The sequence below is a fragment of the Aedes aegypti genome, chromosome 2 (assembly GCF_002204515.2).
Source record: "Aedes aegypti strain LVP_AGWG chromosome 2, AaegL5.0 Primary Assembly, whole genome shotgun sequence".
Lineage (NCBI taxonomy): Eukaryota > Metazoa > Arthropoda > Insecta > Diptera > Culicidae > Aedes > Aedes aegypti.
In genome coordinates this window covers 441,864,817-441,890,475 of record NC_035108.1, presented here as the reverse complement: position 1 = coordinate 441,890,475, position 25,659 = coordinate 441,864,817, and the positions used below count along the sequence as shown (strand labels likewise).

Sequence of the window (25,659 nt, the reverse complement as noted above, 5' to 3'; positions counted from 1 at the left end):
GAATTTGGGGGATTTAGGCAGGAGATCTTGAACTCCATTAGGGGAAACAAGGTCTCCTTCCAAATCGCAAAGAAAGGAGACTGTCGCGTTTTGCCGGAAACTCTTAAAGATCGCGAACTTCTTCTCAAACATCTTGAAGTGAAGAAGCACATTATTTTACTTATGACGACAAAACTGAACGTTTGTTCAAAGTCTTTTTGAAAGGTCTCTCAAGTGACTATTAGTCACCTGAAGAGATTAAAAAGGGAATAAATGATTTACTTGGATTTCCCAAAGTCCAAGTAATCATTATGAAAAAAGAACCTAATCTGGCATTTTTCGGAAAGGGCTTTCTCAAGAATATCATTTAGTTCACTTTAACAAAAAAGATCTAAATAATATTGAAGCTTTAGAAAAAGCTAGACTTATGTTCGATGTCCGTGTGACATGGGAACATTTCCAGAAACCTGGAGGAAATTACCAGAACCCCACTCAGTGTCGTCGGTGGGGTCATGGAACAATTTTTTTTTTAAGACACTGACACTTTAATGCTTCCAGTGGACGTTTTGCCCTTTGAAGGAAGCACCACACTAGACAACGGACTAGCATGCAACGCCCAGTGGCACAGTCGAAATACTTTCCTGACGAAAAGTTTTCCGGACTGAAGCGGGAATCGAACCCACACTCCTTGACGCAAATTGCGGGCATTCATAAGTCCAATTTTTGGGCTTGTCCTTCGTGTAGGCGAGTCGTCGAGGCTCGTGCAAGGCAGATGAAAGATAATAACCATTACAATAACAGTCGTTTCCGGATTTTCCTTGGTTTCGAACAATGCTCATTTTTCAGTTACCGATCAGCTTGTTTAAGAATCATATACATAAGGAAGATTATAATCACGCTCCTTTGTCGATATCGTAGCAGGTAATTTTTTCATACTATGAGTATCCGATTTAATTATTTCAAATCAAATGGAAAAAAAAACCCTGCCGCCACAGGAAACTTCTACTCCGCCTCTTCGTCTACCGAAAATTCTAACGGGAAATCATCAGATAATGTACCCACTTCAAGTGATATGTCTGCCTCTGATTTTAATTTTCCTACTGAATAATTGAATCTAATGATTGATGCAATGTTCAAAGCCACCACTATGACTGAAGCAGTCCAAGTTGGTGTAAAATTTATTAATCAAATTGTTATTGGATTACGTTTTTCTAATGGATCCAATAAAAAATAATTTAAATATTTTAAATTGGAATGCTCGTTATTTGAATGGTAAAGATAATGAGCTGTTTAATTTTCTTACAGTTAATAACATACATATAGCAATTATAACTGAAACCTGGATCCAAACTAAAAAAAAGATCCTAACTTTTTTATTTATCGTAATGATCGACTTGATAGAGCATGTGGGGGAGTTGCAATCATCATTCATAGGCGTATATAACATCAACTGTTTTCGTCATTTGAAACTAAAGTTTTTAAAACTTTGGGCGTTTCTGTTGAAACACAGCTTGGTAAATATACTTTCATAGCTACCTATTAGCCTTTTCAATGCTCTGGACAGCAAGTTAATTTGCTCCAAACTGACTTGCAAAAATTGACTCGAAATAAGTCAAAATTTTTTGTCATTGGTGACTTTAATGCCGAACATCGGTCATGGAATAATTCTCAAAGTAATTTCTAACGGCAGAATTTTATTTGATGAGTGCTCTTCAGGATATTTCTCAATTTAATACTTACCCTACCCTGATAGCTCTACATGTTTTTCCTCTTCTAGACATTCATCTACGATTAATTTGGTCTTAACCAACTTTAGTTATCTTTGTAGCCAATTAGTTACTCATGCTGATTTTGATTCTGATCATTGCCCTGTTACATTTCAAATATCCCATGAAGCGATTCTCAATCCTATCAGCTACACTTGCAATTATTTTCGAGCCGACTGGAATATATATGAAACATATATTGACTCTAATCTTGATGTTACCATTTCTTTACAAACAAAACTTGATATTGACAATGCTCTTGAAACTTTAACAAATTCCATTGTTGAAGCCAGGAGCATTGCACTTCTAAAATTTGAATCCGTGATTATAGTCGATGATCTCAAGCTCATGATCCGTCTTGGAGGAGAAAGGCAATTTCAACGCACTCGCGATTGAAAATGAAAATGAAAATGAAATGAAAATATGAAAATTATATGGCAGGATTTGCAGAAAGAAATCAAAAACTTCCAGAAAGTAGCTTATCATTCTTAGTTGATATATTTAACAAATGTTTTCAATTAGCATTTTTTCCTGACAAATGGAAAAATGCTAAGGTTGTACCAATTTTAAAACCAGATAAAAATCCTGCAGAAGCTTCTAGCTATCGTCCAAGCAGTTTGCTTTCCGCCATCAGTAAACTTTTTGAAAAGGTTATTTTGAACAGAATGATGGCCCACATCAACGAAAATTCATTTTTTGCCGATGAACAGTTCGGATTCCGCCATGGACATTCGACCACTCATCAACTCATACGTGTAACAAATTTGATTTGTTCCAACAAATCAGAAGGCTTTTCTACTTGTCTTGCTCTTCTAGACATAGAAAAAGCATTCGACAGTGTTTGGCATGAAGGTTTGATCGTAAAATTAAAAAAACTTTAATTATCCAACATACTTTGTTGGAATAATTCAAAGTTATCTGTGAAATCGTACACTTCAGGTTAATTATCGGAACTCCAGGTCTGAAAGACTTCCTGTAATAGCTAGTGTTCCTCAAGGCAGCATTTTGGGACCAATATCATACAACATTTTCACATCTGACTTACCTGAGTTACCTCAGGGATGTTAAAAATCCTTGGTTGCGGATGACACAGGCCTCTCCGCCACAGGACGAAGTCTGCGTGTCATCTGTAGTCGATTGCAAAAAAGTTTGGATATGTTTTCTTCAAACTTGCAAAAATGGAAGTTTTCTCCTAATGCTTCCAAAACTCAACTTATAATATTCCCACATAAACCATAAGCTCTTTATTTGAAACCTTTAAGTAGACATGTTGTCACGACGAAAGGGGTTCCATTAAATTGGTCAGATGAAGTTAAGTATCTAGGGTCTATGCAAGATAAGAATTTAACTTTCAAAAATCACATTGAGCGCATTCATGCCGTATGTAACAAGACATATGGCTTGAATGCGCTCAATGTGGTTTTTGAAAGTTAAATTCTTATCTAGCATGATCCCTAGATACTTAACTTCATCTGACCAATTTATTGGAAGCCCCGGAAATGGCCGGACACCGTAACAAGTATGTAAAATCCCCTTATTAATCGAAATTAGAGTGTCCAATTCCCGACCATTTTTCTCGTCCCGGGATTCAGGACAAAATTCTATGCTTTTCCCGGGAAATCCCGGGATCCCGGGATTTAAATTTTTTTAATAAAATTGGCATTTCGGTTGAAATGGAAGTTCAAATTTAACAATACAATGTTTTTTCAATGAAATAAACAGATAATGTAAATTTTAATATTTTAATTATAGCATATCACATTTCAGATATTCTGATGAAGAAACCTAACAGAAATCAAAACTTAGCTTGACTAATTACGGGTTTGCTATGTATTTTTTCAAATTATCTATAACATTTATGAATGCAAGCATGATAAAAACTTAAGTCATAATATTAAAGCAATTGGCTTCAAACATTTGAAAAGCCATAAAAACTTTAGAACAAAAGAAACGATCGAAGATCATTGAAGCTATTGTAGATTATGCTAAAACATATGTAATTACTGAAAATTATTGACTGAAGTTTATTGCCGTAAATCGCAAGTCAGTGCCATCTGCATTTTGGTCCAAGTTGAGCTGATATTAGTTTTTATTATATCTTCTAATGATCTTTCAGCTGCACTAACTAGAAATCACTTTTTGTTCAGTAAAATTAGGAAAGAACACCAAGTCGGATTGTCCCATAATAAGAAGTAAACGCATGTAAGTCCCATTGCACGGAGTAAAGAGCAAATTATGAAAGTTTCATTGAAATTGAAACATGTTCCAATCTCCTGGATTTTTTTTTGAATATTTGTATGAAAAACGAGATTGAAAACTTCTCAGTTAATTTTATCAGTGCCTACTTTTTACAGATGGTACCGACTTGCAATTTGTGGTAGTTTATGTGTACTTTCAAATTTGTTATCTCAGCATAGGCTTATAAAAATGGCTAATGTTGAAAAAAAAGCATTACAACTTTGCAACTAGACAAATAAAACTATGTGTTTCTTACTTGGTAAATTGATATTTTCATGAAAATAATTACTTGTTTATTCTTGATTAGGTTGATAGTAAGGAAAAATGTCATTAACAATTGAAATTCAGTGGTTTTCATCAAATTCTACGTAAATTTCGGGAATCCCGGGATTCCCGGGATATCACAAATAAAATCCCGGGAAACGAGAAATCCCGAAATTAATCAAATCCCGGGATTTTTTGTCCCGGGATGTCCCGGGATGGACACTCTAATCGAAATCAAAACTTTGCCTTAAGAACAAGCTTTTGATATTCAAACAAATTTTTAAGGCCAGCCATGTTGTATGCTGTACCAATATGGACTAGCTGTTGAAATACCAGGAAGAAAGCTCTGCAGAGAATTCAAAATAAAATTTTGAAAATGATTCGGAAGCTTCCTCCCTGGTATAGTACCAATGAGCTACATAGAATATACAATGTTGAATCAGTGGAACAAATGTCAAATAAAATAATTATCAGGCAAAAATCAAAAAACAATCTTCTATCGCCACGATTAATGCGTTATATATTTAGGTTAGGTTATGTTAAGTTTTTTTCTTATAAGCAGGTGAAATCAACTCACCTGTAAAAAATCTGAACTGCTACGGCAAATGAAATGTAATATGTTGTTAACAAAATGTTTATAAAATCTTAAATTTATTTTAGCAAATTAGGATGATAGTGTTGTCTAATAACACAGAACACCTAGATATAAGAAATGAATGTAATGTTTGGAATGATGTGAGAATTTTGGCGCAGTTTTATCTTTTTTATTGGACTTCGGTATAAACACTACCCAATTTTGCCTCCATTTAGTTGGAAGATATCCCAAATGAAAACTTAATTTGAATGAAGACACTAGAATAGGGAGAATATTTTTCTTGCACTTTCGAAGATGCACCGGAAAAATCCCATCTCAACTCGGTGTTTTGAAAGATTCGAAAGAATCCAATGCCCATTCAATCTTAGAATATATAATTATATCTGCAACTTGTATATTGGATCTACAGATCTATTTAAGGAGAAGTCGAATGGATCTAGAGAGCCGATCATTAGTTTAAGCTCAAAACTTAATCGATTAAGGATAGTAAGAAAGATATGGGTGATTGGATTTTCAAACTTTTTTTAAATTTTGAACAGCCCTAATCTTCACCTTAGCGAGTTACTGATTTCTTCATCGATTAGTTATGGAGAGGGATCCTGGTAAATGAGTCTTCATCATTAATTCCAAACTTTCTTGTGGATGTACAGTGTAGATCCATCGTCCCTTTTGAACGTATCTAGACCATTATAATGATCCTTAGAGAGAGCTGTCCGAAGTCTTGCTGCTTCATGAGAACTTCATATGCTTTCGCACATGTCTCTCCAAGTTTTGCTTCTTGATCTTTTGATTCCTCTTTTATAATTGGTTAAAGCCTCTTTGTACAGAGACCAATTGCGTGTCAATTTCGCCCGATTGATTTTTTTTTTTTCGAGCATCTCTGCTTGTAGATAGCTCCTATGCTGGACAGCTTTCATTATAAGCATTAATGATGGAAATAGTTAAGCAGTTAGCTGCCTTTTCTAGTTCTAAAGAAGTTATCGTATCAGAAATGGATTCCTTTTGATTGTTTAGTCGAGAACACAATAATTCCTAGTTTGTTTTCCAGGAATCTGAAAGTTTTCCCTAATATATCTTTTGCGTAGAATTGAAATAAAATTTGCGTATGGTCTGATAAAGATATTTCAACAGATCCCTTTGATAATACACTCGTTGCATTCTGTTGATGACGACAGATTCATATTTACCTCGGATCATTATAACAATATCATCTGCTAATCCTTTTATTTTGAATTCTTGTGATTCTACTTTCAAAAAGTAGTTGTTTTACTGTTAATTCTTTTTATGATACGAACTACAGCTTTTAAAGAATCCCAACGAATCTTCCAATTAGGCTTCAATAGACATTTTTACATAACGTTCATGTTACCTGCTGAAAACTCAACAACCATTTCATAATGAGTAACCTACTTATCGCGAACATCTGATTCGCTTCTCGTTTCCTCGAATTTGGCATGCACCATCATCGGGAAAGTACCCGGGGCCATACTAGGCGAGACACCTAGGTATATACCCAATCCACCCCAGTGACAGTGCAAGGTTCATAAACACTCACCTCACTTTCTCGGAAAATCACTCTCAGCGTTTGGTCCGTGTTCGGCGATGCGTGTCACCATTATTATCAGCAATACAATATACCATCGACAGCAACAGCAGCTGCACCAGCAATCCTTTTTCCTATAAGAAAACTTATTTCCACTGCTTCTTCTTCTTCTTTGTGGACGTCGTCGTCCTCCTAGGCTTGGCTGCTTTCGTTGTCGCCTCGGTCCTTGGCTATTACCAGTCACTGTTCTCCATGCTCATTACGGTGACAACACTGGTAAGCATTTCGTTTTCGGGTAGTGGCGTTGTATGTTCCAGATTAATGTAACAGATCACTTAATATGTTTATAATTGATTTCTTTTTTTTCTGTGATAAGTTATTGGTCGAACTTTTCTTGTAAGATACACACTTTTCTCTAATGCACAAGACGTTCAGCACTTCAATCCTAAATGGTCCTGCCTGTTCTGAGCTTAAGAAAACAAAGACATCTTTTTGCGGCCATTTCCGTCACCATCGTCGTTGGGCCACTGTCGAATGAAAACTTTGCACTTTTCCTAACACATATTACACACCACAGGCCGAAACAGAGAGATTGCCACGGCCGTAAGAGACCTCACACACAGCACGAACACGGGGAGGAGGCACAGTAAATTTTCCTGCAATGGGAAATCGAAATTTGGCCGATCAGCTTCACTTTTCTTTCGGATTCAGCGAATGGATAAATAGGCACATCACACATATTATTTCGGGCGAATCTTGCGCGAGCTTCCTATAGGCTTCGTCCGTCGTGTTCACAGATGGGTAGATATCTGTATCTGGTATGGCTTTGCTGGACAATGGCCACAATGCGAAAAGAAACGTCAGACACTATAACATTACCAACAGCATCGTCAGGCCAGGCAGTATAGCATATAGAGCTCAATATACACATCACATTACGGAGCCATCCATCCGCGATCCATCATCATTCACAGTGGATCGGAGTCGATGACAAGCCGAAGATTTTTAGGAGATTCAGAAAGTGTTGCACTACTGGTGATAGTGTTAGCATCAATACCAACCTCTGCTGAGGTTCAGGCCTTGTCTTGGCAGTCGTCGTCTACGGTGTTCCGACAGGGGAGTCTCACACTCACCTGCACAAATGAACTGTATATTTTGCTGGTAGTGACGGAGAAACACACGAATACCTCTTTGCTTCTTGGGGTAGAAGGCAGAGATGAAAAATCGGTGCACTGCATGTACGCATACAGCGTTGAATGGATTCATGCGGAACACTGAAGAAAAGTGGCCAAATGGAATAACAGCCGGTCCTGGGAATATCCTTGTTTGCCAATTGGACTTTCATTTCGATAGACTAGTTCATTTACTATGGTTGGTAGCTTACACATGTTCCTTTGCAATATGCTCATTCTGCGATTATTTGTTCACTTGTTCATATGATATTCTGTATTTATTGACTATTTTTAGGTTTTTCATTCTGTTTCTGTTCTCTTTGTTGTTTTCATAACCGTATTTGTACTCTGTGAATTACTTGGTTAACACTCGTTTCTATTCATTTACAATGTGATGCTTTCTGAACATTTGAAGTCTGTCTAACTACTGATAAACTTGATCATGTAGTTTCATATCATCTCCGTCCAGATATTTATAGTTTTCTGATTATCATCCTTTATAGGCTCCAGATGAAATACCTGAATTCTAGCTTGCTTTAGGGAAATCAAAGAAGTTGCTACCGAGCATCAGTGTTTCGGCATGTGTAGTCATAGCATTTGATAAGTAGTTCAGAGTCACTATAGATGAGTCGGCAACGGTATGGATAATGAGGAAGATTATTAGGACCGATGTACGATAGGTGACATAATACAAATAGCACAAACTACTTCTGAACTCGTTCAATCCTCAACATTTGCGTCACATGGAATTGCGTATTCATGTTTGCTCCGAACTAGCTCACATAATAGGTTGAAGCTGAAGCTTAAGATCGTCTGCAAAGGATGGATTGCAAGGCGAAAGCAGCTGATATGGGTCGTTCACGAAAGTTATGAAGATTAACAGATGACACTTCGTTGCGGTATTCTCGAACGCACTGGAACTTGCAGAAAAAATCTAAGTAGATTGAATCAACCTACTCCTTCGGCTATCAAATCGCGAGATAATGTGGTGACGTAACACATGAGGTTCCTTGTAGTCGATCTTTCCTGTCGAATCCTTACTGGCTGTTCGATATGATCGTCAATGCGGCGTTGTACAGGACATTGTACATATGGACCTTACTTGAACAACATAAGTCGTTGCATAATAAGTCTATTTTAGAATTATTATAGAACTTTTGATGTTTGTTGCGATTTGAGTAAACGCTGATGTGTGCTTTAATCCTCTTTTCCGTACCGACTTTTATTTTATTGATTGAAGGATCTTTCTTGTCTTGTCGCAGCAATCTTTAGTCCAGTTGGTTTAATACTTTGCAACCCAGTTTCTTATATCCTGTCCTTAAACATTCTATGCATACCAACATTTGCCTTATCTTCTTTGAGATGTTAGGTTGTTGGGACATCTTTTTCCTGGACCCAACAGTGTCCCGAAATCCACATATTTCGTCATAGTTATGTTTTGCCACTTGTATGATTTGATTCAAGCATCATGTGCTTTCAATTGTTTCATAATTAATCCGACCCGAGGTAACATTGATGAGTTCTCTCGATCTTTCTTTAATTGCATTTTAGAATGTACTAACAAGTATTAGCCCCATCGACTGTCTCTAACAATAATCCCTATTGAAATTTCTAGAAATTGACGACCTCCTATCCTATATTGACAACACATGAACTAGATGAACGGAGAGACGATACTAGACGACGGACAGCAACTGGGATGGATCATGGTGAACGGGCAGACAGGGCTGATGGCTGAACTACGGCAGGATTGATCACGCTTCAGACGACAGACATCAACCACATGTCTTGGTGAATGGACTGACAAATCAACGTATCGCAACTAGAAACAAGAACTCTCTTTTTCTTTTAGTAAGCCGGATCATTTTCTTGTAACTTTTTATTAATTTTGGCAGATTTATTTCAAAAAGCTACTAAGCTCAAAGTTGACCAAAGCTTCAGAAAATTTGGCCGAGAAGCCATCTGAATCATGGAAATTTCCGAGTAGTTCTTTACCCAACTCAACCCGTAGGGTCTTCTTTCATTTTTCGCAATTGCTGTGATCACTCACAAATTAATTTTTGTTCAATAATCATTACTTATATTCTCCACAATACCTGCCAACCGAGCTAACTTTTCACCCAAAAACACGAGAAAGTGAAATGCACGAGATGAACCATGACCAAAAAAACTCCTAAACCTCAGCTGATGATTGCGCCGTTTATTGCTGGTGGGCGTTGTCGCGTTAGTAACCGAATCGACAGCTAATAAACTTTGAATTATTCATCTGCCAAAAATACCGAATAATGCACAAAAATTTCACTTGAACACTTCCTCCAGTGCACCCATTACGACGGCAGCAGCAGCGGAGAAACAGAAGGGAGAACAGGCAAGCAAAATCGAAACAACAGTGTGCCGTAAAGACAGCAACAACGAAGAAACAAACGGCAACGAACCAACATTAACCAATACTACTACAAAATCGTCGACCAACTCGAAATCCACCGACGACCGAAAGGAAGGCAGAGCGAAACGTCGAAAAAAAATCTCTCGTCCAACTTTTCTTTCTTTGCTGTCTCTCTTTGTGGCGGCTTGTCTCCTCCATTCCACCCCCTCAAGCACGAACCCCTTTTTCGACGCAGTAGTAAACCCACTTCTTCGATGAATCTCCTTCGGCCTGGTTCGCACGATACTTCAAGATGGAGAAAACATGGTCAAAATATTCCAATTCAATTTTAAAATATAATCTTTCGAATGCTACCATCATCTCATCTATGTTCTAGTCCACTGGATCTAACTAGTACTGTCATTCCACATTTATGAATCAAAATTACCTCTCTGACACTTCAGAAAATGGTTATTTTCGGCAATTCACCTAAAAAAACGCGATTTTTTACGATAAAGTATCGATTTCGATCGAAAATTTCAAATGAGAAGATGATCCGTATTACGGATCAAACCGACTCATATTATAGATCAGAACACTATAAATGCAATTTATCTGCGAGGTAAAAGAATTGTGTGTTGGTAAAACAATACGTTTTGATGTTTCGTTCTGAATCATCTTATCTTTGATTGATAACTGTGGTATGATTTTAATGCCCCACTGTTATGAATCAACGCTTCTAGGAATATGAATGACATTCTATTTCGTACGGACGGAAAAATGTGCTTAAGCATGTTATAAATTATTACGATGCTGTATAGTTTTATGATCCACTTAGATAAAATGTGTTCTGCGTAATAGCAACCCTATTCAATGAGATATTCTCCGTTTAATCCAACTCTGATCCATATCTGTGTGCTATCCATAACTGTGGGGTGACTGTACTTAACTGACACCAAAACAGAATTAAACTAAGCCCCGTAATTTTTACCACCTATCTGAAACTCTGTCCCACTGTGCGTCAATCCAACTATGCCTTGTACTGCTGTTGCTGCTGCTGATGATGATATTGATGTTGGCCGACCACCTTCTCTTATACCAACTCGACTCGACTCTGTCTGAGCTGCTTTGCTCTATACGCAACCTGATCATACAAAATCTCATCAAACACGGCCCGATTTATGTGTGATGAACCTTCCTTTTTTCGCTGTTTTCTTTCGCTTCTTGTTCTTCCGTTCGTCCACCTTCTCGAGGGGGCTCTCGCTAACTAAAATTGCACTCACTTTTTCACCTCGAAAGTAGAGTTTCCACCTAGCACCGTCAATCTAGTGTCCTGGTACTGTTCTAAGCTGCGAAAATTCGCCTCCTCTGACTTAAAAAACTGGACACCTTTCTCTCGACAAGACAACTAAGTAGGCGAAAAAAAATCAACTTCCGCCGTCGCAACAAGAAGCAGAAGGTACCGTTCCGAAAACCCAACTGGTCACACCGATCGATTGCACTAGATTTTCCGAATTCGGGAGGATCGCTACCAGGCGAACCCTTTTCGCGCACCACACGAGCACTGCTCTCGTCTCAATGTTATTCACAAAATCCCGATAGATTTTTTCGCAATCGCACTACTTTTTTCTCACAGCACACGCAACGAGGAAATTGGATCAAGAATTTTTTGTTTGGCTATTGCTGCTCTCATCGTCTTTTGGCTGCTGCCTCGAGACTGTGTAAAATCGACTCGACCGACCGACAGTTCGTCTTCGTCCCCGTACAAATTTCAATCGACGAAGTCGCGGAGAGAAGCAAAATCATTACGCACGCACACGAACGCACGACGGACGGACAGCGCATGAAATGGAACAAAAACAGCAATATGCGGGCAACATGGCAGCCAGCCGTCTCGTCGATTAACTTTAGCAAAACTGCTGCACGAACACTAGTGCGAGATTGTTTTCAGTTTTACCCTAACCTCACTTTACATCTGTCAATATGGGACTTTAGTGGTTATTTTTATTTCTAAAAAGACGTAAAAATATTCGAACCTACTTTCCAAATATCACACTCATACTAAAACAGGATTCGAAAACCTTGAATAGAGCTTAGTGACATTTGAACACACGTAGACTAGCATACGCTCGTCATACACAGTTTGTTTTTGTTTTCCTCAAAGAAACTTGCACACGCTTTCCAGACTCATCAAAATGCATATGGAAATATTACCCAATTTGAAAAATTTACACCCGGTTTCTGGGTGTTTTTCGAGACAGAGTGCATATTGTTTTCCTCTAAGGTTCACAACTACATCTACACTAGGGCCTCTCAGAACATAATGGTGTTGGTTGAAACTTCACTAGACTGTTTTCATCAGCCCTTTTATTCTGTCATGGTACAGTGCTCGTTCAATATTGGCAGCACATTTAAAAATTTAGTCTTAATTCGCGACTACGAAACAAAAAGAGATTTACAAAGCACTCGCACTTATGGAAAACCTCGTAAGGAACTGTCATCGTGTGCGTGAAAAAAAAGCAAAAAATATATCTCTCCTTGTTTTTCTCACAGAAAACCGAGGAAAACAGCAGCAGCTTCGTAGTCCCGAATATTCAAAACCAAACAACGTGAAAATTATACAAGCACTGTAGTGCCTATAATTGCTATCAGTTCCATACACGGAGACGGAATTCAACTCAATTTTGGGTTGTTTCAACGCAATTCCGTAGTTGAGCCCAATAACTCAATTTTGGCTAAATTTCCAAGGTCCCCACTAGGTAGTTTGGCTTTAATTCCATTAGAAAAATATACTCAATTTTGGGTTGATTTAACGCAAAATTGAGTTCTTTCGACCCAAACATAAGAAAAGTTGCATTTACCCAAATTTGGCTTATTGGGCCAAAGTACCCCCATTGGGTAGATGCAGCTCTCTCTATTTTTGACAACATTTGTGTGGGAGAAAGAGAATACCGAGAGATTTTGGGTTGAAACTATAATCGATATACTTAATTTTGGGTAAAGTAAACTCAAAAATTAGGTAAAAATATTTCTCCGTGTACGAGTTTCAATCCGTTTTGACACATAGAATACAGATTACTCAAAAGTAGGCATTGAGTAAATGGAATACCAAGAGTTCATTTTATGGCAGTATGGGAGGAAACTAAAATTTCTAAAAATTAACAGGAACTCAAAAGTGTTTATTTGAAGCTGATATTTTTGCAACTCATATCGCATACTAGGTGAATAGTCAGAAAATAATTCTGATAGAAATTTCATTGCTATTACATTACGAGTTTCATTTATAATCTCAATGTGACTGTTATGCGGTCCCACATAAACCAAAACAATATAGCCACTGTTTCCGAAACTATCCGCAACTATTTGCGACAATTTATGAACAGTTCCATATAACATCCAAAAAAACAATAAACCAACAATACCATAAACGATTTTTACAGTTTGGGGAATGGTATTTGGGAAAATAACAATGTGGGGAATACACGGAGAACTTTGGAAATACTATTTAGGGTATTATTTAATACAACTGTGGCGTTTTAAAATTTTAAGCATTGTCCAGCGTATGAAATATGCATCATCAACATATGTTTTATACTTTACCATGCATTTTTGAAAATTATTACCTTCGATGGATTTTGACTATTGCGTGCTATACTTGGGACTTGGTGATTTTTGTTATCAATTTCAGCTGCAACCATTCGCTTCTAAAAAACATGTTCGTGAGTTTTTTTGCTGAATTTGTCAGCATTCAGATTTATAAATCAATAATTCTTCGGACTCATAGTGTCCCAAAGTAAGTATTAAAGACTATACTTAACAAATTGAGTACGATTAACAAACATCTGTAAAATTTCAGCCACCCGGCGTGAACCTGACTCGTGTTAAAAAAATCAGATACCCCGAGGATGTAAACAAGGCCGAGATAACCCATAGGATTGTAGTGTTCCTCCTGTTGCAGAAACGGCGGATACCGGTGGAAATTCTATCTGACCGGGTGGCCTGGAAGACATAGTTCGACATCTTCCTCAACCGATTGCGTGTGTTTTCGGATGGAGTAACGACGGCAATCTGCAGAATGTGACCGGACGGTACGTGTGGCAGAACGAGTTGGCATTTAGAAGGTTGCGATGGCAGAAATATCCGGAACTTTGCGAGACGTCGAAAGGATTCCGAGAATTCCGATCATACCTGGGTAAAGCAGCTGTGTTTAATTTCTAAAATGATCGGAGCACTGCATTGTCGTTCAGTTAAAAATGCGATAATGAAGCTTGTTTTTGAATAAATGTAATATTTTTGTCAATTTATTCTTGATTTTCTCTATCTAATTTGCATATTTCTGGCCATGTGGTTTGGATGTAAACAAAAAACAACGGCCGCTAAACAATATCGCACAATTAAGCATAATGATTGATAAAAACCGTTTATACTATGGGGGGTATAATTAAACAATATTCATTGCATGGGGTGAATAGACTGAATATGGTTTTAGTATGATATTTAAGCCTTTTAGTATTGATTTATTTAAGCGTGTAGGCGGTTAAGTTATGTAACCATAAAAAAATGCCGATTTTCTCGAACATTTTTTTCCGTTTACAGTTTGAGGAACAGTCGATATACTGTAACAATCCACTGTAAAGCAAACAGTATCGAAATAGTGGAACAATAAAGTCGGTACAAAATTAAATAACGTATGTGTAATATCTGTTTTATGGTGCTTTATTGTAATTTTTACCCGAAGCCATACTGTTGGTTTTTCTCGTTTGAAATAAATAGGCGAACCTAAGGTTATAATATAATAATTGTATTCATATTGCCATCGATTCCGATTACACACTAGCGTTCATGGTGTTATTGCGGACACTATTTTTCCTGATGGAGGTTTTACACTCGTTTCCATATGTATCCGGATTGCCAAGGGTCTGGTCATGTCGTGCCATTGCTTTCCTTTCACTTCTCAAATGGAGTACAAATTCTATAAGAGAAAGGAAACAAACAAATATTATTGTCATATTCCTGCATAGTATGCGCCGCGCGGCGGATGGTTTGTTTCCCTTAGGGCACTTGCAAAATTTCACGCGACCTTCCTTTGAGAGAACGACGCACCTCACTCAAGCAAATACCGTAATGTTATTCTCCCATAAGAATCATACGGGGTGAGAAAAGTGCCGCGCGTCGTTCCCGAAGGCCGCGTGAAGTTAATACCCCAGTAAAGACAATCACTATTCAATGCCACTAACACTTACCTTACAAATCGGATCTGATCTGGCTTTGCGTTGATTACCCGAAAATAGTTCTTCCAATCGATTGCTGGTAGAAAATCCGGCCTTCGATTACAGGGGAAAAATCTGCGGTTTCTGCAATAACGATGAAGCGTTTGTGATGGGCAAATAACACCGACAGCACGCAAGGATCAGCAGGCGTGTCATGGAAAGCAACAAGAGCATTTTTGGTGTGGAAAAAGACTTTTTTTCATATATTTGCACTCTTTTACAAAATTTTCACTTTTTTGCTTTTTTTTTACTTCAAGAACAAAACAAACAGGACACGCTAAAAACAACTCACAGTAGATGTAAATTTTTTATAATTTTGTTTGATTAATATTGATTTCCGAATCAATGTCCCGACAAAAATCGCAATTCTTGATACATCCGCAAATCTTATGAATTTGGACAATAATGATCTTCGGATCAGTTGTGATGGAGGGTAAGAAAAATTCTATTGATTTATGAAAATGTAAACATAGGTCTGTTAGTTGTTTTAAGCGTTTGCAGCGAAATGAATTTAAAATATATACACATACCAACGCGTGCAACTGTTCGCCAAACTGTTAAGCATTTGTAACATATAGTTAAATTTACATGTGTGAGTGTGTTACGGACTCGTTTGCGGATATACCACAGTGAACCATTTGGCGAACGTTGATGCTATGTTTCAACAATATCTCACGGTTTGTCAGCTTTATATAGTTTTACAATGACATTACAGTTTAAGTTATTGTCACCATTCAGTATTTAATACTGAAATGATTCTTTATGGTCTTCAACTTTGAATTTCGTATTGTTTAACATAAAAGCAACTGTTCGTAATACGTTAACCTTAACGGAAATAAGTGTTTTACTGTTTTCAATGTATGATAAATTGTATTCCTCTATGCGGGATGTCTATTAAAATCATAGTCACGAGGACATGAACGCCCAATACTAAAATCGGTGTGTTTGGCCGATAGGCCAACACATGGCGGTAGTGTGCAAACGTCAAACATGAACAAAAACGATGCGAGCGCTACGGGTGGTGAATCGGCCACCTACCATATTTTTGGACCGACCGTTTAAAAGGTGGTCGATGGCCAATGATGAGAGTGTGACGTCTGTTTGTCTGTGATAGAACCGTTTGTAATAAAGGACGTTTTGTTTCGTACGTGCTTTGCTTCAATTCTTCCGATCACGTTACGCGATTTCCCCAAATCCCTCGGTTCTGTTCCGGTTCTTTGCGTCCGCCGGTCTGGATATTGTCCGCAGGGAAGTACGGATGGTCGACAAGTTTGGTCCAACAAGAAGGATTAGGAATCTATCGACTGATACGTGTAAATCATATATTTCATTATTTTATCATCATGTTTTATCAGTTTTCCCTTAGGTGAACCACTATTGGTACATTTGCCCTATAACGAAACGATTGATGATCGCTACACGGGAAAAAATTCTGTGGTAATAATTGGGTCCTTAAATGTTTGATAAAATCTTGTTTTTATTTAACAACACGAAAGAGCATGTTATTTCAACTACTTTAGCAATTTTTTCCGGTCAAATAACGGGTATATCATGTTTAAACATTAATTTTAAAATTGGGTCTATAAATGAACCTTGACACTTGAGATCATGTTTGACGTTCGCTTAGTCGACAAAAACACCACAGAGGTTTTAGTTTTAACACTGGGGTTGTTCCTATCTGACATTTCGGAAGGAACACGGAAAACAAAATTCACCCAAAATTTGAGTTTAAGCCAAAGGGTGTGACAAAATCTAAAAAAAACATAAAAAAAAGTTTTTCGGACTCAAACCAACGGAAAACATTGGAAAATTGAGTAATCATGTGTTTTTAGCCTAAACTTAAGCGTTTGGCACTAAAATCGGGACAGGGCTTTAGGACCCTATTACTATTGTAGCTGACTACGCCCATTCTTGAAACTACCATGGAATTTTAGACCAATTTACTATGTTTACGGTACATCCCACCATATAACTGGTACATTCGACCAGAGTGTCGTGTTTCTCATGTATACCTAAATGAGCTAGTGTGCCATGCGATATTTCATATCGCAGCTCACAGATTATGTGAGACACGAGATGCGGATACGTACAAAATATATCTTAGTGAGCGAGTCTCATGAGACATCTCGTGAGGCTCGTCACATGCGCTTACTAGGAGTACTTTTGTGCAGTTATGTTTGCCTAGTACAATAACTCCACGGAAGCAAACGACTTCGGTCTATACCTATGATTCTTCGTTGGCCAGCCCAAGTTTTTCGATTCAAATTCTAGAATCTCAACCGCGTTGAAGTACATCAGTCCTTTGAAACTGCCTACGGGCAGTTTGATCCATAGTTTAATCCCTTTTCCTTGCTTCTGAAACCTTCGCCTGCGAGGCTCAAATGCACTGTCATATTGAGATTTTCTCATGAGACGGCGCATGAGCCAGTGCAGATGTGATCGTTTGAGCTAGTACATTGCTACATGAGATCTACAAAAATGTGTCTCACCATAGCACGTGCTCAAGCGCGCGATTATTTTTGTGCGCTCATGGCAAGCTGATCTCAAGCTCTTGATATGAAGCGCGTATACATGATGTCTGCATTCGACTGAAATAATTTACAACAATCTGATTTCGACTACAAACATGGTAAAATCAAGCGCGTTTCTGGTCTGCTGAAAATTGCCGGTGCGAGCGCTTAAGTTAACCCCCTAAAATAGTAGTTCTTACCTGGGAGGGAGAAACCGATACAAAATTTATGTACGTCATAGTGAGCCGAGATTCTGCTGTCACGAACTGTCACTGTGAGCCCAGATCTTGAAGAATGGACAAACTTGATAAAAGCGCGTAATTGATCAAAACAAATTTTTGCATTCCAGCAAAGTTGACAACAGTCGGATGAAAATCAATTCCTGCAACACCCAAAAGCAATGCCACGATAGTACCTTTTAATTTGATCGAATATAAACGCATCTTTTTACTGTTTTCCAATCCATCATTAAAATTGAATGCACATAAAACTATGGCCCTTTTTCCAAGTTTGTCCAGAAAGATCGAAGGTACACAATAAAAGAAAACTAGCGATTTTCCCCAAGCCTGCCTTGATTGTCGTTGGTGAGCGGGAGTTATCTTGCAATTTGGAAAAGTGTTGTGTCATATTTCGTGTGTACCCAAGTAACACCAAGCATTATAACATTGCACGTATTCTACTGCATTTCAACAATACTGATGCGACATTGCTTTTATTCGACAAATTATAAGAGCTGTCAAGCAAAAGAGCATTAACGCTACATTACAAATGTATCAATGCACTAATATTACTTTATGAATTGCTTGGTTGCTTTATAAACACTATTGCATTAGTTCGACTATATCAGGGCCTTTTTCCACTTTTAAACTACTTTAATGGTAGGCTTACGGCAATGCAACTGCTTTATATTAGCAATGATATAATGCTCCACGGTTACTTGGGTAGTATCGGTGCCTCCCTCCCAGGTTCTTACCGCACAATTTTTTTGCGTGTATGAGTATTGCCCATTGCACGGTGACGTCATCGCAAAATCGCTCTCTTACCCTACTTCGGGGAATCTGAAAACAACGGTGCCAGTACCTGTCAAAGTTGACAGGTACTGACACCATTGTTTTCAAGTTTTGTTAAAGAGAGAGAATTTCGCCGTGAAAGAAATTTTCGTGAAATACCTCATAACCCAAGTAACCATAGTAAGCACGATAATGCGGCATGGTAACAGCATTATATGCGCATATGGGGTAATCATTTAATGCATGTCAGCTTTATATACGCATATAATGCTATTATAATGCCAGAAAAGGCGAAATAGCGTGCCATTATAGTGCCAAGATATAACCGTGTTTCTCTGCACCACTAATGCTGATATAAGACCACGTGAGAAACGTCAGTTGTTTTCGCCAGGTTTTCAGGGCGAATATGTTGTGCTTTCGCGTACGCAGCCAGAGAGCTTTCGCGTAAGCGGCCAAGTAACTGGTACACGAGGTAAATAAATGAATGAATGAAAACGAAAATATGTAATAAAATGATACAGATAGTACTTCTCCGTATCAGACATATTTGTTTTGGTAGTTTTCATCCTTTTGAGGACTTGCAATTTCCACATTTTGATCCTCGTTTTATGATGAAGAAATTCCTCATTTTGCGTCTCGAACCTGCGACACCCGTATTGTTGAGTTGTTGTCCTTCTCCTTTGTTCCTACGGCCACATAAGATAAATAGTATTGGAAAGAAAAGTGACCAATTTAAACCATCACTTTTCCCCGTCATAAAACCTTCAATTGTAGTAGTGAGAAGATTTATGTTTGACTCCCTCTTACCACTATATGCAAACACAAAGCACGCGGTATATCTATCAAAACACTGGATAGCATTTAAACATGTCCTGTATTCGAATATAAAGCCAATATAGTGCTTATTTAATGCCTTTATGCATCAGGCTTAGAAGCATTAATGATGCTGTAATCTATGATGCTGATTAAGGGCTTTTTTTACCAATTATTTATTTATTAGGCTCGTTTGCTTACTATAAAACTTTACGGAGCCGACAACATTGTTAACATATAGTTACAAAAAAGATTTCAATCAACTCAATAATTTTTAATACAGAGCTTTACGCGCACACTTTTTTTTCGGTCGTGAACCTGATCCGGAACCAGAGCTGAAGTGGGAAGCCGCAGATTCCGTTCGTCGCTGGTTGGCTTGTGGTTTTCCCATCAGCTCTTGGATCGCTTTAGCTGCCAGTTCCACTTTTTCCGCCGTTAACGTGAAACACCTCCTGCTTCCCTGTGAGTTCATCTCGTCCGATTTTACAGGTTCCTGTTCCATATCGGAAGCATTCGAAGACTGCTCGATAAAATCCTCTTCCAATACTTCAATTATGTCCTCATCCGTTTCATTCGATGGCACTTGCTTAACTGGTATGGTGACCTTTCCCGCCACAACACCAGCATAAGAACTATCCTCCGACTTTTCCTTTCGTTCCTTTTTCTGGTCACCCAACAAACATTTTTGCTGAATAAGAGTTGAACAAATCACTCTTAAGCTAATTTCAGTTTAATAAACTATTGCTCAGCAACTAATGTTACTTGGGCATTTTTCCGAGTTCCGAGACGCAGAGGACAAGAATTCCTTCGATGACCCACTGCATGACACAAAAAACAAGTATCCCTGAGCTCCTCGTAAAATATTCGTTCTTTCAAACCGGCAACGTCAATTGTCGGAGGAATACTTTTTTCGACCTCCATATACACGCCACGTACTCCAGTGTACATGTGGTCGAGACCTAGTTCCGCGGGAAACTTTTCCCGGACCACACGTTCAATCTTCCCGAATTTTCCCAGTACCAGTGACAAGCGATCATCCTTTAGCTCCGGTGGAAGGTCAAAAACCCGAACGTATCGCATGTTGGCACCCGCGATCGACATCCGAACTTCTACCAATTTGCCACTCGAATAGGCAAATGTTCGAGGTTCCGTATTTTTGCTCAACGATTCCTCCATTGCCTCAAGTGAAACAAATTTCACAAACAGCGAGCGATCGTGTGCTGTTTTATACGCTGTTTCCATCAGCAACAGGTCCGTATTCAACTGCTTCAAGAAGCTGGCAATTTCCACCCAGGTAGGTCTTGGGCTTCCAACTGGGAAACGGAATTGAACCGTATTAATGAACATCTCACTAGCGTTCATAGTGGATGTTAAGTGATTCGAAAAGAATACACCACAAACGATCTGCAATATGCACGTCCGAAAACAAAGCCAAATCAAATACAATGGCGTTTGATTTTGGCTTCCTACGCAGCACAAGCTGAAGACAAAACTATCAGAATAGGGAGCAAAATGTGCTCGTCCGCACCGAATGACTGTTGCGACAGAACTGAGATTAAGGGCTTATTATTAGTGCTTATGGTTACTTGGGAACCGTCATCAATCCGCCAGTTCATGGTACCTCAAAGGTTAGGACTACAAAACATCACGCTAAGACAATCGATTCTGCACCATTTCTGCGGAAGGTACTTACTGTACCCACATATGCCAGCTCTACATTGAATGCGGCCAGGGATTCAAACAATAGTTGGCCTCTTTGGTTGGTGCATTATTAACCTTTAGGATCATAGAAATGTATATACAGTAAAATCTCCCTTACTCGATATTTCATATCTCGATATGGATCGCATTTGCACAGGGTTTGTGCTCTATCACTCGATACTACCATAACTCGATGGTCCCTTTTTGAGGTTCACAATGTTCAAAATAGGTAAACTAAACTCTGGCCATTTATTACGATGATACAATTTTTAATAAATGATTCTAATGGTTCGATTTGGAACGGGTTGGTTTGGCAACATGAAGTTTTTTGGCATATTTCCTAAATCTAACGGGAGCTGTACTGCCCATAACTGCATAACAGTCACTTCGACATTTTTGACAAATTGGAGTTAATACCACGGAGAGTCATCAAATGATAAATACTTTAGATCAACTTACTAAAATCTGTGAAATTGTTCTAGAAAATTCGAAAAAAATATCAAGTTGTTTTGTCACATTGGTAATTATAACCCCGCATAGAAGAATACAATTTATCATACATTGAAAACAGTAAAACACTTATTTCCGTTAAGGTTAACGTATTACGAACAGTTGCTTTTATGTTAAACAATACGAAATTCAAAGTTGAAGACCATAAAGAATCATTTCAGTATTAAATACTGAATGGTGACAATAACTTAAACTGTAATGTCATTGTAAAACTATATAAAGCTGACAAACCGTGAGATATTGTTGAAACATAGCATCAACGTTCGCCAAATGGTTCACTGTGGTATATCCGCAAACGAGTCCGTAACACACTCACACATGTAAATTTAACTATATGTTACAAATGCTTAACAGTTTGGCGAACAGTTGCACGCGTTGGTATGTGTATATATTTTAAATTCATTTCGCTGCAAACGCTTAAAACAACTAACAGACCTATGTTTACATTTTCATAAATCAATAGAATTTTTCTTACCCTCCATCACAACTGATCCGAAGATCATTATTGTCCAAATTCATAAGATTTGCGGATGTATCAAGAATTGCGATTTTTGTCGGGACATTGATTCGGAAATCAATATTAATCAAACAAAATTATAAAAAATTTACATCTACTGTGAGTTGTTTTTAGCGTGTCCTGTTTGTTTTGTTCTTGAAGTAAAAAAAAAAGCAAAAAAGTGAAAATTTTGTAAAAGAGTGCAAATATATGAAAAAAAGTCTTTTTCCACACCAAAAATGCTCTTGTTGCTTTCCATGACACGCCTGCTGATCCTTGCGTGCTGTCGGTGTTATTTGCCCATCACAAACGCTTCATCGTTATTGCAGAAACCGCAGATTTTTCCCCTGTAATCGAAGGCCGGATTTTCTACCAGCAATCGATTGGAAGAACTATTTTCGGGTAATCAACGCAAAGCCAGATCAGATCCGATTTGTAAGGTAAGTGTTAGTGGCGTTGAATAGTGATTGTCTTTACTGGGGTATTAACTTCACGCGGCCTTCGGGAACGACGCGCGGCACTTTTCTCACCCCGTATGATTCTTATGGGAGAATAACATTACGGTATTTGCTTGAGTGAGGTGCGTCGTTCTCTCAAAGGAAGGTCGCGTGAAATTTTGCAAGTGCCCTAAGGGAAACAAACCATCCGCCGCGCGGCGCATACTGTGCAGGAATATGACAATAATATTTGTTTGTTTCCTTTCTCTTATAGAATTTGTACTCCATTTGAGAAGTGAAAGGAAAGCAATGGCACGACATGACCAGACCCTTGGCAATCCGGATACGTATGGAAACGAGTGTAAAACCTCCATCAGGAAAAATAGTGTCCGCAATAACACCATGAACGCTAGTGTGTAATCGGAATCGATGGCAATATGAATACAATTATTATATTATAACCTTAGGTTCGCCTATTTATTTCAAACGAGAAAAACCAACAGTATGGCTTCGGGTAAAAATTACAATAAAGCACCATAAAACAGATATTACACATACGTTATTTAATTTTGTACCGACTTTATTGTTCCACTATTTCGATACTGTTTGCTTTACAGTGGATTGTTACAGTATATCGACTGTTCCTCAAACTGTAAACGGAAAAAAATGTTCGAGAAAATCGGCATTTTTTTATGGTTACATAACTTAACCGCCTATTCCCCACATTGTTATTTTCCCAAATACCATTCCCCAAACTGTAAAAATCGTTTATGGTATTGTTGGTTTATTGTTTTTTTGGATGTTATATGGAACTGTTCATAAATTGTCGCAAATAGTTGCGGATAGTTTCGGAAACAGTGGCTATATTGTTTTGGTTTATGCGGGATTTGTTCTAAGTGTTACGTCTGTTTGTCTGTGGTTCTATAGTAACTAAACGCACACTGCGTCTTCGAATTCAATTGTTCTTCTTCGCTCTCTTTCGGTAGCTGTTATTCATACACATAGGCATATACAGAAAATATTGCTCGTCACAACACTTCTAGGGCTTATTCACAAATTTCATAACGCTAAAGGGGGTGGGTGGGTGTCCTCATGGTGTTATGACTCATACAAAATTTGTAGAATATTCATACAAAAAGTGCTACGAGGGGGGGGGGGGGATAAGGTATCAATAATGTCAATTTTCGGCGTTATGAAATAAATGAATGAACCCCTATCATTCAAATTAGGGACAATGGAATCCGCCAAATTTGGCCTTCGCCGCGAAATTTGTTAAATTTAAAGAATTTGTATTACAATCCCAGTTAATTTGGGATGTTTGCTTATGAAAATGGGTAAATTATTTTTTATTTGAGGTTCCATTAGAAATCTTCTAATCGTTTAGTTTCAAGTTGGATGGTTTTCTTGTTGTGTTTGAAATTTTACATTGGCAATATAATATTAAACTTATAATCTAAATTTGAAAAATGACAAAACATGTAATGAACTGAGAGAGAGGAGACAGCTCACTGACAACTGGTTTGTTTTCTTGGCTTCTTTGATTTCTTCTTTCCATGTTTTGGTTGTGCACAATGGATCGGAGAGCACAAACTGGGTCAAAACCATTTTCACATTCCATTTGCTATCAAAAAGGTTGTAAAATTTAAAAATTTCAATATCAATTTGAGTCCAATTGTCAATGTTTAAATAATCAATTATTTTATATGCGAGATCACAGGGAAACAACCTGAATTTTCAATCATACCCAGTTTTAGTTTGGCCAAATTTTGACGGGTTTTCACGCTCTGCACTTCCAATGTGCGGTTTTCCAGTGACAGTTGATGACAGGTTCCCTTGACTTTTGGGAGCTCGCAATCTAAGCCAGCTGTCTCCTCTCTCTCAGGTAATGAAGTTCCGGTAAATTTACACATATAAAATAGTAGTTTACGGAACAAGTTGCAGAATGATGATTTTTACAGCACGAGTCGTAAATTTATCTTACGAGGCTTGCCGACATTTTATGCAATTTCGTAGAAGACCACTTGAGGGTATCAGCAATATATCGGAATGCATTCACCTTCATTTTGCAATTTCTGAAAAATTGTTGTGAAATGATTCATTCGAAACAGTTGCGTAATGAGAAAGCGTTGCGTAATGAATCATTACAGCACTGGTTTCAGTTGTAGTAATGACTACTGCCGCACTGTATACTTCAGTGTAGAAAAGTATAGTGAAACCTCCATGAGTCGATATTGAAGGGACCATCGACTCATGGAAATATCGAGTCATGGAACAGCAATTCTTTGGAAAGCTGCTTCTAGGGACCATCATAGTAACCATGAAATTTTGTTTTTAGTATGGTTCCATGAGTCGATATCGAGTCATGGAACATCGACTCATGGAGGTCGTTTCATGACAGATTGGCGTGATGAAAAACAGCCTATTACGATGATAAATGGCAATAATATTTTAACTGTAAACATGCATTTTAAATATTAAATATGATCATATTTATGGAACCGCGACAAAGCCGCGAAATTTTGGTTTTATCGCCTGGGTCACCCGCGAAATTTCAAAAATTTTGTCGCGAATTTCCATTGTCTCTAATTCAAATGTATAAACATCACGATTCAATTGAAATTTTCGGACCAAAAGCCTTGCACCAAAAATAGGAACACTGTTCCTTTACTGGAGGTATGTTTTAAGAATGGTTCCTTTTGTGGCGCAATCCATTGATTTCTTATGGAACCCTCCACTATGGGTACTAATGCACCACTATAGGTGCAAAGAAGCTACATTTTTAAGCAAAATAATAGTTTTAAACAGTGTTGTGAAAAACTCAATTTGTCATCACTCACGCTTGAGATTTTTCATGCGTGAGTTATCAATCACGCAACTCAGCAGTCAAAAAATCATGGATGAGTTGGCTCACCTTTTTGACTCATTGTCTCGTATTTCACCAGTTTACTCACACACGGCAATAACTTCTTGTTAGTCTGGTAAAATTATAG

At 38.0% G+C, this 25,659-nt stretch overlaps 1 protein-coding gene and 2 long non-coding RNA genes across 12 annotated transcripts in view; 1 reads left to right on the top strand and 2 right to left on the bottom strand.

Moving 5' to 3' along the window:
* LOC5572063 (dual specificity tyrosine-phosphorylation-regulated kinase 2) overlaps positions 1-11,817 on the bottom strand; it is a 52,032-nt gene extending 40,215 nt beyond the window's left edge. For 2 of the 10 annotated variants that reach the window (XR_002500974.1, XM_021847875.1), the window contains exons 1-2: positions 11,206-11,811; positions 6,398-7,041 (exon numbers count right to left, since the gene is read on the bottom strand). The gene's annotated coding sequence lies outside the window, so the exon portion shown is untranslated. The other 8 variants (XM_021847883.1, XM_021847882.1, XM_021847881.1 and 5 more) reach the window with 8 other exon arrangements.
* Positions 11,818-14,624: 2,807 nt separating this feature from the next.
* On the bottom strand, positions 14,625-15,615 carry LOC110677130. Its single transcript, XR_002500972.1, has 2 exons — positions 15,166-15,615; positions 14,625-14,894 (listed from the first exon to the last, which is right to left on the bottom strand). It is a non-coding gene; the product is annotated as an uncharacterized LOC110677130 (long non-coding RNA).
* Positions 15,616-22,401: 6,786 nt separating this feature from the next.
* On the top strand, positions 22,402-23,213 carry LOC110676067. Its single transcript, XR_002500041.1, has 2 exons — positions 22,402-22,672; positions 22,944-23,213. It is a non-coding gene; the product is annotated as an uncharacterized LOC110676067 (long non-coding RNA).
* The last annotated feature ends 2,446 nt before the right edge of the window (positions 23,214-25,659 follow it).